The sequence below is a fragment of the Portunus trituberculatus genome, chromosome 16 (assembly GCF_017591435.1).
Source record: "Portunus trituberculatus isolate SZX2019 chromosome 16, ASM1759143v1, whole genome shotgun sequence".
NCBI classification, from domain to species: domain Eukaryota; kingdom Metazoa; phylum Arthropoda; class Malacostraca; order Decapoda; family Portunidae; genus Portunus; species Portunus trituberculatus.
Window position 1 is genome coordinate 4,130,360 of NC_059270.1, and position 11,694 is coordinate 4,142,053.

General features: G+C 42.1%; 1 long non-coding RNA gene across 2 annotated transcripts; it reads right to left on the bottom strand.

Moving 5' to 3' along the window:
- Positions 1-9,899: 9,899 nt before the first annotated feature.
- LOC123504565 lies at positions 9,900-11,320 on the bottom strand. 2 transcript variants are annotated; one of them, XR_006674873.1, is made up of 4 exons: positions 11,274-11,320; positions 11,024-11,174; positions 10,494-10,778; positions 9,900-10,157 (listed from the first exon to the last, which is right to left on the bottom strand). It is a non-coding gene; the product is annotated as an uncharacterized LOC123504565 (long non-coding RNA). The 2 variants fall into 2 exon arrangements; XR_006674872.1 differs by lacking the exon at positions 11,274-11,320 and having other exon boundaries at positions 10,556-10,778; positions 11,024-11,266.
- Between the last annotated feature and the right edge of the window lie 374 nt (positions 11,321-11,694).

The following is an 11,694-nucleotide window of genomic DNA, read 5'->3' on the forward strand; positions in this document are numbered from 1 at the left end:
GAGAGAGAGAGAGAGAGAGAGAGAGAGAGAGAGAGAGAGAGAGAGAGAGAGAGAGAGAGAGACTGGGGGTGGGAAAGGAGAGATACACAGACAGATTGACAAACAGATTACAATAGATAAAAAGAGAGCAAGGGAAAAAAAATGAGAGGAAAGTGACAAAGAGAAAAACAAACCAAAAGAGGAGAGACAGAGAGGAAAGATACACAGAGGTAGACTAGTGTGTGTGTGTGTGTGTGTGTGTGTGTGTGTGTGTGTGTGTGTGTGTGTGTGTGTGTGTGTGTGTGTGTGTGTGTGAAGTGAAAAATAAAATAAAGAAAAAGAACATCTCGTACATACTACTGTGTCCTTTCAATTTCATCCTCCGGTCTGTCATCAACTACAAATTAAATCAAGCGTAAATGACGTTCTAATTCTGTCGTTGCTAATTGAAGCTGACGTTATTTTTTTCACCCTTCCTTTGAATTTCACTGCAATGCGCGCCGTGGAAAAAGTAATAGTGAAGGCCTTACATTTTCTCACACCGCCACTGCTACCACCACTACCACCACCATCACTAGAGCGAGATACAGTGGAAGGCTAGTCATTTCGTCATCTCCCTTAGAAAACCTTCCTTCCCGGACGCCACTCGTTCTCCCAAGGCCCTCTAAGGAAGCCTTCACGCAGCACTTTTCCACTAATCCACTGACTCAACCGACCTTCCACCTACCACCCCACCCTCTCTCCCTCGGCTCAGTTCCTCAAAAGCTTTACGGTGGAGTCCTGACGTCAAGCTGTCTTAGATATAATTTTTTGTTACGTTTCAGCTTATTGTCTTAGTTTTCAAGGATAGTTTATGTGATTCTAGTGATACTTCAACGTGTTCTGCATCATCAGTCAGAGGAAAACACGCTTGAGAATCATTTATGTGGTGCTTGAAAACAGTTGTGATAATAAGATTTGAAGAGCACGGCAAATTGAAGACACACGTAACTGCATTAATTAGGAGGAACTAGCGGAGGTCATGAGCTTTGCAGGTGACGGAACCAGAGACAACACTTCGCCACATGGACACTCACGGATTTTTTTTTCACTTCAAGTACAGCCAATGTCGCCTTGCAGTCTACCTCTCTACCTTCCTATCTCCAGCGGTGTGTCAGAACCATACTTTACACTGGGACGTGGACACAGATATTTTTTTTCACCTCGAGTACAGCAAATATCACCTTGCAATCCTATCTCCAGCGGTGTATCAGATCTATACTTTACACTGATTCAATTCTGAGACGTGGACACTTGGCGGCATGCACGTTCCTTCCTTCATGATACAGACAACGTACTTACGGTATTACCAAAGTCCACAATCTTCCTCGTAATCTTGGTGTTCTTGTGGTCACTGCAGGTAAATATAAGCCAGGAAACACCCGCGTCATGGGAGCCTGTTCTTTGTCTTCGTACATCCTCATTGACATACTTGCGGGGAGCGAATCTGTATAATCCAAGGCAATAGAGGCCATTTCAACCGTGTGGGGGACTTCCTGGAGAAACCACCTCACTCAATATACGTGAAAACTGCCTTAACCACTTCAGTATCATGACGTGTTTCCATATTCATTCTGCTTACTATCAGGTGATTTTATACAGCTCCAGAAACTCATGTAGGGGATCAAAATAGTGAAGGGTGCGGCTGTTAATCTTCTGACATCCATAGAGTTTTCCTAATGTACTTAAAATGGTCTAATCATACACAAATCTCAAGGTAAAAATGTGCCCCAGTATTGAGGGGATTAATAAAATTTCACTACTCTCGCCACATGGACCAAGTTATCAAAATATGTGAAAACAACTGACGAGACTTGAGTTTCCTGACCATGTTACTTAGGTGTGAGAAAACAACGTCAGTAAGATCTCAAGTCTCCTCGCAGCCAACACGTAAATAATCCAATCTTTCACTCAGCACACCTGCACCTTCACCCAGACAAGAGGCATCAACATTGAAAACTCTCTGATGGAAACATGTTTGAGAGATTTCATGCGTACACTCTCAGGATTACAGCTGTTTGTTTCTTCACCAGTGTTGTATTTCTTCGCTGTATTCACCCCTTCAGTACCATGACGCGTTTTCATATTCATCCTGCTTACTATTTGGTGATTTTATACAACTTCAGAAACTTACTTGGAAGAGTATAATGGTGAAGACTGTGACCTTTAGTCTTCTGACTCTCAAAGACCCTTCCTAATGTCAATAAAATGGTCTAATCGTACACAAATCTTAAGGTGAAATTGTGTTCCAGTACTGAAGAGGTTAAGACTGAATAAGAAAGTATAAGACACGGTGATTTCATATTCGCACATAATAATTAGATAATCTTTACCAACATCGCTGGAACAATTTACACACACTACACCCATCCACCTGTCCATCCCACACACATACACACACACGGAGTAACAATGAGTAAAGGTTGGTAGCAAGATAAATATAAGATTGGCAAGGTAAGATCCATCAGCGCCTCTTTTTCTAGATATTCTGCAATAGTTAGGAGCTTTCAAGGATTCTATATAAAGGACACAAGGATCCTTTTCCCATTGGTGATATAGAATCATATCTAAACAATCACAATAGAATCATGAAAACACCATTGGAAAACCTCAGTAACTTCCACCAGAACTTTATTTATTTATATTTTTTATGTTGTGGCCTATAGCGCCTGTAGGTATAATTGAAGAGTATGGGAAGCGCTGTCCAGCTTCCACCCACTAGCGGCGCAGGCAATTCTATTTATAATGGTAGCCAAATTACGGCCCATATTACACCCAAGGGCATCTTTGGTGTAAAGCAATTACACCTCCACCTAGAACCTGGGTATCATGGTGACATGTGGGTAACTTCAAACCACTCGACAAATGACAAAATTTCAAGCCGGCACCTGGTGGGATTGGAACCTACGCATGAACGTCTGCCCGATACAACGCTCACTACCTTAGCTACTATGCCACCTCACATAACAAGTTAAATAAGACGTCAAGGTATTTGAGATTGTGATCAGAGCATTCCAATCCACGCTCAATTGTTGACTATAAGAAAGCCAAGTCATCATCAGTCATTCTTACGGGAATATTGAAGTCTTAGAAAACGTTCTTATTAGTGTATTTCCTTTCATGTTTTGAGTCACAGCGCCACAACACTGAGGTCATAATACGATGCAGGATAAGGTTACGAAAGTGTCACGTTTCTTCCATGAACAAACTTAAAGTAACGTGAATCTATGAAGGGTTTCAAGTAGCAACGCATTTCTATTTTACTGACATGTTGTTGGGTTTCACTGCAGTACTACATTAACTACAGTGTTAACGCTTTGAGTGCCATGACGCGTTTCCTTATTCATTTTACTTACTATTTGGTGATTTTATACAGCTTCAGAAACTTACTATGGCCATTAATCTTCTGACCTCCATACACCATTCCTAATGTCAACAAAATGGTTTAATCGAACGCAAATCTCAAGGTAAAAATATGTCCCAGTATTGAACAGGTTAATAAGAACGATAATTATACTACAAAAATAAACGAAAGTGAAATTATAATTAATATAATGTCTTGTTAAAGAAAAAAATTGCTGGGTTCTTTGTTCTTTTAAAAGACAATACATAAACAGTAGTATTAGGAAAACTTTAACTTCTGTAATAGAAAAATAAGCTATAAAAAAAGTAATAGCTGTTAACTTGTGCTGAGAAAGCTTCTAGGAAAAGAATTGTAGGGTTGTTTGATCCACACCAGACATTACGCTAAGTTTAGTAAATACTAGGAAAACCTTCTTCACTGCGTATTAGAGGGAGAACAAAGTGAAGCTGTCTGTCTGTATTGGATGAAATTTGCTCTTGGAAATATACTTACCCTGCTGTTTGATGTGCTGAAAAACTAATAATAACATCAAGAAAACTCGTAACTTTATAAATAGAGAAGAAAGAAAGGAAAAAAGAAAATTACTCAAAGAATCGATTTATAGAGTATAGACGCATCTTGGCCAGGAAACTCAACACATTCCAGCAAGACGTAGGTGAGACAAGAAATTAGAAAGGAAAGAAAAAGAAAGACACAAAAATATCACTCAAAGAATCGATTTATAACTAGAGTAAACGCATCTTGGCCAGGAAACTCAACACATTTCAACAAGACGTAGGTGAGACAGGAAATTAGAGAGGAATAAAAAGAGACAAAAAATATCACTCCAAGAATCGATTTATAACTAGAGTAAACGCATCTTGGCCAGGGAACTCAACACATTCCAGCAAGACATAGGTGAGACAGACGGTGTGCTAATCGCTTGATGATGTGCGTAATGATCACACTGGCTCATAATGTTAGAGTGATAAGCTGCGGAACATGCACTGCCGCTGCCTGAGGACCCAGCGATCTGTCTCTACTTGTACCGTCTCGCGTTCCTGCGGTTGTAATCAGCTCCCCGCCAGCCTTGAGGCGCCCCGCGAGTGTCTGTGGCGCCTGTCAAGCGTGCAAACTTCGTACCGGAACACACGGCAGTTGGTTATGCTGATTATTATTACATAGAAGTAGTGCTGTTATGTATTTTGTAATAATTCATTCTTTTTCTTCTTCTTTTGCTGCTCCACTATTCTTTCATTAAATAGCCTCTCCGCTGAACCTTGGGAGAGTATTAACCCCTTCAGTACCCTGACGCGTTTCCATATTCATCCCGCTTACTATTTGGTGATTTTATACAGCCTCAGAAACTTATGTGGGTGATTGAAATAGTGAAGACTGTGGCCATTAATCTTCTGACATTTATAGACTCTTTCTTGTGTCAATAAAATGGTCTTAATCGTACACAAATCTCGAAGTAACAATGTGTCCCAGTATTGATGGGGTTAAGACTGCCAACTCTGGAGACACGGCACGCAACACCTCTCACATAACAAGAAGGCACCTGATTGTGTTGTCTAATTGTATATCCTCTCTCCGTCTCCTTCACGGACGCCTGCAAGCTATCATAAGGCGAGTCAGATTGTGTGTGAAGGCAAGTCAAGAAACAATACTACCGTTGCTATTGTTATTGTTGTTGTTACCATTACTGATAGGGTAAACTCTGGAACTCCCTGCCTGCTTCTGTATTTCCATCTTCCTAAGTCTTCCAGAATTTTGCCTAACTCTCTTAAATCTTTTAGGGAACTGGCAATCAAGTGGACCTTTTCTTTGTATTTTTTCCTGGCTTTGCCAGCTTCCCCCTATTCCATAAAAAAAATAACAACTATGGCTGTTATCATCGTTATGTCAACACGTATATTTGCAATTACTGTTCCGATATATAGACTGGGTGACGTTAAGGAGAAGAAGAAGAAGAAGAAGAAGAAGAAGAAGAAGAAGAAGAAGAAGAAGAAGAAGAAGAAGAAGAAGAAGAAGAAGAAGAAGAAGAAGAAGAAGAAGAAGAAGAAGAAGAAGAAGAAGAAGAAGAAGAAGAAGAAGAAGAAGAAGAAGAAGAAGAAGAAGAAGAAGAAGAAGAAGAAGAAGAAGAAGAAGAAGAAGAAGAAGAAGAAGAAGAAGAAGAAGAAGAAGAAGAAGAAGAAGAAGAAGAAGAAGAAGAAGAAGAAGAAGAAGAAGAAGAAGAAGAAGAAGAAGAAGAAGAAGAAGAAGAAGAAGAAGAAGAAGAAGAAGAAGAAGAAGAAGAAGAAGAAGAAGAAGAAGAAGAAGAAGAAGAAGAAGAAGAAGAAGAAGAAGAAGAAGAAGAAGAAGAAGAAGAAGAAGAAGAAGAAGAAGAAGAAGAAGAAGAAGAAGAAGAAGAAGAAGAAGAAGAAGAAGAAGAAGAAGAAGAAGAAGAAGAAGAAGAAGAAGAAGAAGAAGAAGAAGAAGAAGAAGAAGAAGAAGAAGAAGAAGAAGAAGAAGAAGAAGAAGAAGAAGAAGAAGAAAGAGAATAATAATAATAATAATAATAATAATAATAATAATAATAATAATAATAAATAATAATAATAATAATAATAATAATAATAATAATAATAATAATAATAATAATAATAATAATAATAATAATAATAATAATAATAATAATAGTAACAACAACAGCAACAACAACAACAATGATAAAAATAATAATAGCAATAATAAGAAAGAAGACACAAAAAGAAGACACAAGAAGAAGAAGAGGAAGAAGGAAACGAATCAACAAAACACGCAATTAAGAAAGAAATCAGTGAAAACAAAGAGAAGGGCCTCGAGCCGCTATAATTCTCCCGGAACTTAATCATCGACAATTATCGTCAACACGAGGGCAGTAAATACCGCCCGGGGCCAATACTTCCTGGGCGTGAAGGAGGGCTGCTCTATTTCATTCCGAGTCACTGAGCCGCAGCCTGCCATGAGTAGTGCTCCATCCTACACCCCACACACACACACACACACACACACACACACACACACACACACACACACACACAACGAGCAATATTCCTACAAATAATAAGGCTTGTATTCTTAAACAATTCTGCGCTCCCCCTTCGTTTTTTTTTTTTTTTTAACCCCTTCAGTACCATGACGCGTTTTCATATTCATTCATTCTGCTTATTATTTGGTGATTTTATACACCTTCAGAAACTTATGTGGGGGATTAAAATGGTGAAGACTCTGGCCATTAATCTTCTGACCTCCACTGACCCTTTCTAATGTCAATGAAATCGTCTCATCGTACCCAAACTCGTGGTAAAAAATGCGTCCCAGTACTGAAAATATTAAGGTGTTTTTACGTTTCTAAAGGCAGAGTTACTAGATTTCTACATTAATAATAGGAGAAACACTCTTGAAAACTCCGCTAATCATCTCTGTGGCCTTGGAAAATGGTCGTGGTGATAGAACAAAGCGAATGTTAAGGTGTTTTTTACGTTTCTAAAGGCAGAGTGACTAGATTCGTACATTAATAAAAGGAGAAACACTCTTGATAACTCCGCTAATCATCTCTGTGGCCTTGGAAAATGGTCGTGGTGATAGAACAAAGCGAATGTTAAGGTGTTTTTTACGTTTCTAAAGGCAGAGTGACTAGATTTCTACATTAATAAAAGGAGAAACACTCTTGAAAACTTCGCTAATCATCTCTGTGGCCTTGGAAAATGGTCGTGGTGGGAGAACAATGCGTTTCTGAATTAAGACTTAAGAACAAGAGCACATCCACAGTTCAGCTCGCCCATCCCACTTACCTATCCTATCCTCTCTCTCCCGCCCCAGGATAATTAAGCATCAAATGACTCCCGCCCTCACAAAGCCCTCCAGAATATGTCAGGAGTCAGGGTCCGTGATTACCTTCCCGCCCATCGCAGCGCCTCGTGGCCACGGCAGGGAGAGAGGCGAAGTCAGATCTTGTGCCTATGTATGTGTGAATGTTTGTGATTGTAATGGTGTGGTGGTGGTGGTGGTGGTGGTGGTGAGGATAATAATGGTGGTAATCTGGGTGATAATGACAATGATGATACTACTAACTGCTACTGCTACTACTGATGCTGCGACTACCACCTCTACTACTATTTCTGGTACTATATAGAAAAATACTACTACTACTACTACTACTACTACTACTACTACTACTAGTATTTCCACTGCAACACTAATATCAACAACTTGTGCTTATGTATGTGTGAATGTTTGTGATTCTAAGGATGGTGAGAATGGTGGTGGTGGTGGTGGTAGTAAAGGATGATGATGATGATAATGATGATAATGATGATAGTAGTATTAGTATTAGTAATAGCAGTAGCAGTAGCAGTAGCAGTAGTAGCAACAGCAGCAGCAGCAGCAGCAGTACTAGTAGTAGTAGTAGTAGTAGTAGTAGTAGTAGTAGTAGTAGTAGTAGTAGTTGTTGTTGTTGTTTTTATTGTTGTAGTTGCTATTGTTGTTTATCAAGCAACACAGTAAGTCAACACTTGTTACTTGTTATAGTTATAGTAGTTGCTGCTGTTGTTGTTGTTGTTCTTGGTGTCGTTCCTGCTGCTGTTCCTGTTGTTGTTTATCAAGCAACACTGTAAGTCAACACGTCCTATTTCCACTCGTTTGCAAAGGTCAGCCAGCGGTGGAGCGTCTGTCTCTTTATCTCACAATGGTTGCGCCTGTCAGTCACGGACACTTGGCTGCTCCAGGTGACGCTTCTCTTCGTGGAATCATGGAACATTACCAGAAGGGCCGTGTCAAAGCTGCGACTACTGTGATATTGTGTTAAGACCTGTTAGCACCTCAAGCAGCGGTGGTGGGCGTGAGGTGTGGCAGTGTGATGCGGTCTGTTAAGCTTTCCAGGAGGCTGTCTTGCTCATCACAGTGCGTGTGTGACGGGCAGCCAGGAGTAAAGCAAAGTGATGGAGACGTCTCTGAACCTCGTGGCAGCAGCAAGGTGAGATACGCTGCGGAGAGAGGTGGCTGTGCTAAGGGCGTCTGTGTGGAGGCTACCAGTGAGAGAAGTGCGGGTGTTGGGTGTAAAATATGTTTCCTTGTTGTTCTGTGGTGGTCGTGGTTGTGGTGGGCAGAAGAGAAAATATGACAGCGTTGCAGAGTTGTTACTGATTGTGATGGTACAGTACGTGAAGGAAGTATTCATGTATGTATACTATCATTGTTTCTACTACTACTACTACTGCTACTACTACTACTATTACTACCACTACTACTACTATTACTACTACTACTATCACTACTATTACTATTACTACAATTACTACTACTACTACCACTAATAGTACAACAACAACTACTACTACTACTACTACTACTACTACTACAGTCACACAGACCACCACCACTCAGGGCAACGAGGCAGTACAATGCAGAGGGGGGTGTCTGGAAACTGCCTGTACTAGAAGAGAGAGAGACGGGTGTTAATGTGCTCGCTACTCTGAGCCAATACATCCATCAGTCCTCAGCCTCTTTATCTCTTGGGTCCCTAGTTGACGTCCACAGAACCAATTAAAATTTCTATACACTAAAGCCCCGTTAATTGGGTTCTCATTAATTCGTGCTTCGGCTCAAATCGCTACGCAGGACACATTATTTATTTTTTTTTCAAATGTATATTGCTTAATTTGATAATATGCGATTTACACAACATTTTACGAATTCGAATTGGATCACGTTTTCATGGTGCGTGCGATGCAGTGTTAAAATGCATGCCGTGTGTGTGTGTGTGTGTGTGTGTGTGTGTGTGTGTGTGTGTGTCATAAGGCGTGCGCAGATGGCTTGATTTAATGTAACCTACTCTCGGTACGTGTGTGTGTGTTTGTTTGCACGTGTGTGTGTGTGTGTGTGTGTGTGTGTGTGTGTGTGTGTGTGTGTGTGTGTGTGTGTGTGTGTGTGTGTGAGTGCGCTCACGTGCCTTAGCAACATTCTGCGTTGAGGATCCTGAAGTTAATAGTGTTTCAGGGGGTTTGCGAGGCAGCGTGTGAACAGTCCTGCGATGTGTGTGTGTTTATCCATTCATGTCACTGCACGGGAGGGAGGGAGGGGGGGAAGGAAGGAGAAAGAGGAGGAGGAGGAGGAGGAGGAGGAGGAGGAGGAGGAGGAGGAGGAGGAGGAGGAGGAGGAGGAGGAGGAGGAGGCAGAGGGTAAAGGAGAAAGGGAATGTTGGGTAGCAGTGCACGTGTTCCCAAGAGGCGGCAGGACCAAACAAGGGCAGCAGCAACATCACCTTGCGGCTCCCCTGCATCACACCTGTGCCTGCCGTGACACCCTCAGCGGCTGGCCAGCGCGTCAACATTTCCAGGTGCAGGGAGTGACGCCCGCCGGCAAAACAAGTAGCGTCACCGGTAATGTGATTAACGTTGATGCGCACAGCCTTTTGAATAACAGCATCACACAGGTAGTTAATCTAATATTGCTCTCGTATCAGCTCTATTCCGATGTAGGCATTAATATGGACTCGTTATTCTCAGTGCTTTATTAATAACTGATGAAAGAAGCACCGAGCTGTCGCCGCGTGTCAGCTCACAGGCCCAGAGTCCACCAGCCGCTGCCCGCACATCGCTGCCTTTAAAGTGATCTGCGTATCCTCGCTCCCCGCCGCCCTTCCCTGTGCCTTTGTGTCAAGGGTAACGACCAGCAGCTGGAGGCTCCGCTGTGCCAGCAACACCACTCCGTCACCACCACCAATGCCTGCACCATCAGCTCAACATTGGTACTCGTACGTCACCAGCACACACTGTTTGAGGAAAGTCGAAAACTGAAATGATATTACACAGGGAAAGTTTTCTTCCACAAACAACACTTTATTATTTGCGGGTTCCCTCGATACTTGCTGAGATCTAGAACTCCTTGTAGATACTTTCCTTCCTCAATATCAACTGTCAACATAATGACAGCGCAAATCACTATTTATAAAAATGATCTATATAATGTTTCCTGATGTTCCGTACATGTGAAGGTAAATTTGTTGTTCAGATACCCTTGTCAACACTGCGAGAGCAGAACACTACCATCACGTCCACAAAGTCACAAACCCCAGGTCCTCGTGAAACTGGGTCATGTCCAAAATCACCCTTCTTGGCCCTGCCGAGCCTGCACCCTTGGACACAGTACTGCTAATGGCTGCACACTCACATCTGCGGAACCATTATCGAGTCTAGTCTCCTCTCATCATCCCCTCTTGCTTCTGCTTCTGCTTCTGCTCCTGCTTCTGCTTCTACTTCTGCTCCTGCTCCTGCTCCTGTTCTGGCTCCTCCTCCTCCTCTTCCTCCGTTGCCAGACACCTTTGTTCCTCATCCGTCAAATCACTGTCATTGCAACCAGTACTGTGTCTAATCTTTATGTGAGGCGAGGGATCCTGGAGAGAGGAAATATGATATGCTCTGTGTTATCACCCTCACTGCACTGCACTGCACTGGTATTTGGACGAATTCTTCTAGAGAGGTCTTGTCACATTGAAGGAAATGCTGCCAGTGTAAAGCTATTTTGCAGAATGAAACGTTAAAGGTTTAAACGACACTTTAAAATATTTCAGTTTAAGCCAACGAAATATATTGAAAGCGATATAACAACACAACGTTACAGAGTACACGCCTGGCTTACTTTCCTCTGTCTGAGGTCACGCGATCCCTTCCCCCGGTGGTGTTTTAGCAAAGGCTGCATCCGTCAAAGCAAACTCCTCCCACGCGTATTGCAACAGGAACTTAAAAGCAATACACAAGTCAAGTACGCCTGGCAGCGGTTTACTGCGTCCCTGCCGGGTTCAGAAAATTTAATTGTCTTTAATTCCAGTTCATTTTATCAAGACACCAGAGTAGTGGTGAAGTTAAGCGGAAACGTGGTGGTTACGTACACACTCTCCCCTCTGCACTAATTCCGTCCCTTTCCCCGCACCCTGACTGACCTTTTGATGTCAGGAACGAAATATTTTGCAGCAAACCTTTCCTGAGTGAGAAGCAGCGAGTGAAGCCCCGAGTCCGAACCGCCGCTCTTACCTTCTTTGAGCGGCCTGTGTGGTGCCGCGAGTGTCAGTCAGCGGCTGGAATAAGTGGCTTCTCTAACCTTTCCTCTCCCTTCCCACGCCCTTCACGCAGCGTCACTCCTCCCCTCTCACAATCCCTCACACCCATCTCCCTTTCTCTCCCCTCATCTCCTCTCCTCTCCCCTGACGCATTTGAGAGTCGAATAATGAAACTATATTCAGTGCATGTACCGAGTGAGGAGAGACATATAGTTTTTTTTTAATATTTTAGTTATAACAAAGGATTTCTATT